Raw genomic sequence first — 6,476 nt, forward strand, 5'->3', positions numbered from 1 at the left:
CAAGTCCGGCAGCATAATTCCAAGCACTGTAAGGTGATCAAATTACCAAATTAATAGCATTTTTCCCCTGGAGATAAAAAAAAAAAAGAGAGAGAGAGATGAAAAAATATTTTGCTATATGGTGCATTATACATATTTCTTATGAGTCCTACTCTTTAAGTTTTATGGTCTTTTTTCAATAAAACAACACCTTTGACCTGGAAGTACTTGGCTAAGAAGTAGATATTTTTATTGACAATGACAGGAAAGGCCCCAAGAGTCTTTTGGTGCAGGTCTGTGCACTTCTGTTGTTCAATCTGTCACAGATGATGACCCCTCCTTGTCCACCCCACCCATCAAAATACAGCAGTGGTTCCCAAAGTGTGGCCTCAGAACTAGCAGCATCAGCATTATCTGAGAAATAGTTAGAAATGCAAACTTTCATCCTTGTGGAATGAGAGCTTGCTTCCCCCCACAACATTGATATGCTGAAATCCCATTCCCAAAATGATTTATTAGGAGCTGGGATCTTTAGGAGGAAGCGAGATCCTGAAGGTGAAACCTTCACAGGTGAAATTAGTGTGTATCTAGAACAGACCCCAGATAGCTGCGTCCCCTTTCACTTTGTGAGGACACAGGAAGAAGACTACAGTTTGAAAAGGAGAAGCAGACCCTCACCAGACACTGGATCTGTCAGCACCTGGATCTTGGACTCCCAGCCTCCAGAACTGCAGGAAGGACCTGTTTGCGGTTTAAGCCGTCCAAGCTGTGGTACTTTGGTATAGCAGCCCAAACTGACTCAGACACGGACGGAATCAGACACGCTGGGGTTGGAGCCCAGGAATCTGTGATTTTTAAAAACCCAGATGATTGTGGTGTGTGCTCAAGGTGCCTAAGAGACTTCATTCCTGTGATCACATTTAGCACCCATCAGAGCTCACTTCCTGTTGTTGGTTGCATCAACACTACTCAGAAGGAAAAAAAATTCCATTCCTTGCAGCCCCCCTCCCGCTATAAATAGCGAACACGTGCTCCCAGGCAGCTGGAGCTGCAGCCCATCCCGCTCCATCACACAGCCCGGCAGAACACCAAGAGCTGAGAGAACAAGGATATTCCTGTGTGCCCAGAGGGAGATCTGACCGGCATTTAGACCTTGCTCGGGCAAATTATAAAGTAGCTTTGCAGTAAAAGATTAGGAAAGCAAGGGTTGCCCACTTTCTTTTTTTCTTTCTTTCTTTTTTTAAGAGCAAAGTTAAGATGGAACTCATTCATAGCTGTAGCTCCCCCTCCCATTCTAACTAGACTTGAGATTTAAAGAGGCAGTAGGCCAGAGCCAGGGAACAAACTGGAAGGGCCAGAAACCCGAATCCTTTCCCTTTCTCTGTTACACGATTGATTTCCCCACGTGACCTTGGGAACAGTACCAAAGCTTTCCCGTTTTAGTATTCCTGTGTGTGCATTAGGAGTGATCACAACCCTCCTCCTGTGGGCAGAGACTGTGAGGTGGAGTCATGGTGTGGTCTAGAAGACAGGTTGTAAAGAAAGCCACAGACAGAGCTGCCCCTAAGGACCTTGGTCTGGTCTCTCCCCACCTGCTCCCCAACTCAGAAAGACTGGAGTCAGGCTGGGATTTTTCAAGACCCCCTAGCTCAAACATACGTGTACCACAGCTGCTGACCCGCACCTCTCATCCAGGCAAACGGGGCCATGTCAGGGCTTGGCTTGTCACTTTGGAGATGCCGAGGGAGGTGAGAGGTACTTTTTCATGGTTCTCTTTTAGCCCTGAGACCCCCGGTCAAGGTTTTTGAACCCAAAATAGGAGTCTATAGCCTAATAAGTGAAGGGTGCATAAGGGCAAGCCAGGCAAGATTAAAAAAAAAAAAAAAAAGTAAGGACACAGATTGCAATCCTGTCTCCTCCTGGGCAGTGTCACTCCCAGCACTAGCCCTTCCAAGGGGTCTTCTGGTCATTCCCCAACTCCTGGCTTCGGAGCTCCTTAAGAAACATCTATTTTCTTCCCTATTCTTCCTTGCATCTGAGTGCTCATTTGTTGAATGAAAAATAAAAGAGTGAATGGATGAATTCTTCCCCTTTGAGGGAGAGCTTGAGGCAATTTTTGCCCACTTTCACCTGCCTGTGTCCCTGTGTGGATTGCCACATGCCCCGAGGCCCTGGCTGCTGGGGAGGATTTCATCCCTTCAGGAGCCTATCCTGCTCCTACAACCTTCTTTTACATAGCACCCCAAGGCTCCAGGGAAGAAATGACTTAGGTCTCTGCTTAATCTAGAAAATTCATGTCAATAGATTAAGTTGTTGAGTGACAATTGCTCTTTCAAAGAAGCTAGAGACCTTTAGAAGCAAATAATGGATGAGGGATAGGAGGAACATCCGGGCATTGTCTCAGGGGATGAAAAGCTACTCAGAGGCAATGCGGCACTCAGCCCTCCTCACTGCCTCTGGACAAACTCCCCTGCAGTCCTAAAGAACCAACAGGAAGCTCTTCAAAGCAGACCCCGGGCAGTGGCTCCCACCGACCTTCTGAGGCCTACCCAGGGTTCCCAACTGCCCCTTCCAAAGGGGAGGGAAGATGTGCCCTCCAGGGTCTCTTCATACGTCTCTCAAGGAACCCAGTCAAGGCTTTTACAGCTGCTCTTGATCTATTGCTCATTTGTTCCAATCAATTTATGAGAGAGGCCTTGGGTTTTGCCCGTCTTAGAAATGACAGAGCTGGCATGCAGAGAACCCTGGCCCGAGCAGACCAGCCATAATTAGGAAACAAATTCAAAGCTTAACATTGTATTGAAACATTACAAGTCCCTCATAAATATGTGCAATTTCATGTGATATTAAAGTGTGTATGTGTGTGTGTGTGTGTGTGTGTGTGTGTGTGTGTGTGTGTGTGTATATATATATATATATATATGCTTAAAATTACAGTCATGGGCAGGATTCTGGGAATCAGGTGGCTGTGCCCTCTCTTCCTCTGCTCCTCCTTCCCTGCTTCCTTTGCAGAGGTTCCCCCACCCTCATCCCAGTGTCTGGGGCTCACTCTCTCTGGATTGGAAGCCACCCCTACTTTGCACACCGACTCTACTTCACCGTCCCTCCCAACTGAATGGAACTTTCTTCTCTTACACTGACTTCATTTGTTCAAAGTAAAGTGATGCTATTTCAAACCCACCAATGGTAGGTCAGAGAGGGGCATGGATGACAGCAACATCTCTTTCCTTTGAAAGTGATGTCTTTGATATCAGAGCTTTGGAGCCACCTTGAGATCACAGCTCTTACTCTGCTAACATGGGATGCCAGCACATTGCAAATCTCAAGTAAGTGACAGAGAACGTCCCTTCAAGTCCCCCATATATAATTCTTCCATGCTAATAGCTCTACTTGGAGACTGTCTACCAGGCAACAGGAGCTCCAAATATCACCATTAGCCCATCAGGAATTATTACATTACAGGTAAGAGGAAGAAAGTTCAGAGACATCAGTAACTGGCTTATTGATGCACAGCTTGAATTGGAAATCAGGTCAGCTGACTTCAACAGTTAATTCAAGGGGTATTGCTTTCTTTTGCAAAACAGACATCATTGAGGTAAATTTTAATGACCATTTTAAATGTATACCTAGTGAGGGGCTTGGCTGCCATGAAAGAGAGAATGGGGGTTTAGTTGGGGCTCCTGTGTTATGCATATCCCTCTTTTAAATAAATCATATTCTGGGGCTGGAGTTGTGGCTCAGTGGTAGAGAGCTCGCCTAGCATGTGCAAGACATTGGGTTCGATCCTCAACACCACATAAAAATAAATAAAAATAAAGGTATTGTGTCCATCTACAACTAAAAAATATATTTTTAAAAATAAATAAATCATATTCTTTGCTTTCAAGTTTATTGGCAGGAAGAACCAGCCTGGGATTAAACTTGTGAGTGCTCTACTGTGTCCATATTCAGAAAATTTAGACAAAGTCAGACATTCACAAGATGATGTGAAGACACACAGGGCTGAGCTATATGCCCAACCCTGTTTACTTTTTTTTTCAAGATAGGGTCTAAGTTTCTGAAGCTGGCCTCTAACTTGTGATCCTCCTCCCTCAGCCTCCCAAGTAGCTAGGATTATAGGTATGTACCACTGTGCCCAGCTCCATGCTCTTGATGAGCAACCAATCTTGTGATGATAATCTCTTGGGAAAGAGACTTTAGACAGCATAATGTAAAACATCCTTACTATTCTTACTTTGGAGAATTTTTGAAAATAAGAACCATTAATGTTATGGGTAGGATTGTGTCTTCCCAAAAAAGAGGTGCTCAAGCCCTAAACCCAGCGTCTCAGAATAAGACCTTCCTTAGCAATAGGATCTTTGCAGAAGTAATCAGTTAAAATCAGGTGATTAGAGTGGACCTTAAACCAATATGACTGAGGCCTTATCAGGGAAATTTAGACACAGTCAGACATGTACAGGGAAAGATGACACAAAGGGAGAAGAGGTCATGTGGCTTGAGTGACACATCCACAAGCCAGGGGACTCCAAAGCCAGAGGCTAGGCAGAGGCAGGCAACACTTCCCTCACAGAGGAAATCCAAGGGAGCATGGCACTGCTGACACCTTGATTTCAGACTTCTGGTTCTAAAACTGTGAGATAAAAAATGCCTATTGTTTTAGCTATTCAGTTTGTGGTCTTTGTTACAGAAGCCCCAGAAAACTGATACGATTACCAACCTGTATTTTAAAATAATAGTAACAATAATAATGGCAGCCATTTATTGCTGGGTTTACAAGCTGAATCTCATTTTATATTCTCCATTAGCCAGTGAAGAAGGTCTTATTATCATCCCTAGTTTAGAACAAGGCAGGCATGCCTAAGTAAGATGAACAAATTTGCTTAAGATCAGACAGCTAAAAAGAGATGGGACTTGGATTTGATTCCAGGCCACCTGGCCCCAAAGCTGCTGACACTGTAGAGAAGGTTCCATGGAAGAAATGAGCAGCCTGGAGGGGAAGGCCCACACAGCCACTCAGCGCCTACGATATGCTTGGCCTGATCTTACTACCGTGTTTAAAGTATGATTGCAGGTAGATACAAAATGTCAATACCAAAACACATAAGTGAAATGAAAAGTGGTATTAAATTAATACTCATCTGAGATTACCCAGAACTGCTTCCAATTATTAGCATAAATTAATAATTGAGATGGTATATGTATAACAAAGATGATTTTTAAAGTAACTGTTTCTATTTTTTCCGGTTGATAAAGCTGAGAAACATACAGGTGACTTTCCAGAGGACCCAGTGATGGTAATAAATTCAGAACTAAACCCTGAATCTTTGATCTTCTTTCTCTTAATCCTGTATGCCCTGTCTTCTTCAGAAACAAACTATTAATACATGCCACATGAGCCTGAAAGAAAAGAGGTGACATATATAATGTAATCCTCATTTTCCAATAAACTCTTGCCCCTTCCTTAGCCCAGCTCGATATATTAACTACTAGGGATGTGGACAAAAGAGTCAAATGTCAGTGATATTTAAGATATTAATGTGAGTGCATGCATATTTAAATTACACATTATATAAAATAATACATTAAGAAATACTGCCACTTTCAATGCGACATTTCATGAAATGATCTTATTCAAACTCTTCACATACATCTGTGATATGAGCATCTTCATCATGATTACAGCCATTTTTAGAATCAGCTAACACAGTTTTCAGGAGCATATTATTTCTCCTGACTAAGTATTTAAAATTCCAGCTAAGATACTATCATTGAAACCCTACCTTATTTTTGTATTTGTCCTTTAAATTTATTTATTTATTTATTTAGCAGCACTAGGGATGGAACCTAGAGCATCATGAATGGTAAGCAGACCCTCTGCCACTGAGCTACATCCCTGGCCCTGTCCTCTGAGTTTACATCTATCATTTTTGCAAGTACAATTATTTAACAATATCCTAAAGCTCATTTATAAAATTTAATTGTGAGGTCTTCTTTTTAGGAATTTGTGTTAATTTCTTTGCCTTTTTGACCAATCTACCAAAGGGGCCCTTTCTACAAGCATCCAAAAGAATGAACTGGAGGGGCTGGGCTTGTGGCTCAGTGGTAGAGTACTCAACTAGCATGCATGAGGCACTGGGTTCGAACCTATTTAAAAATAAAATAAAGATATTGTGGTCTGGGGTTGTAGCTCAGTGGTAGAACAATCGCTGAGCATGTGTGAGGCCCTGGGTTTAATCCTCAGCATATAAATAAATAAAATAAACATATTGTGTCCAACTACAATTTAAAAATAATTTTTTTAAAAAAAGATATTGTATCCACCTAAAACTAAAAAATAAATGTTAAAAATAAAAAAAAAAGAATGAACTGGAATTGTTTCAGATTCATGAGTCTTTCTAAAGTGGAACAATTTCTTATTCAAAATGACATGACAATTTTTTTAAGACCTTCCACATGAGGTCATTGCCCCTCTTTCTGAGAACTAGCTTTTAGGAGAC

Source organism: Spermophilus citellus (assembly GCF_964194105.1).
Source record: "Spermophilus citellus genome assembly, chromosome: 8".
Taxonomy (NCBI): domain Eukaryota; kingdom Metazoa; phylum Chordata; class Mammalia; order Rodentia; family Sciuridae; genus Spermophilus; species Spermophilus citellus.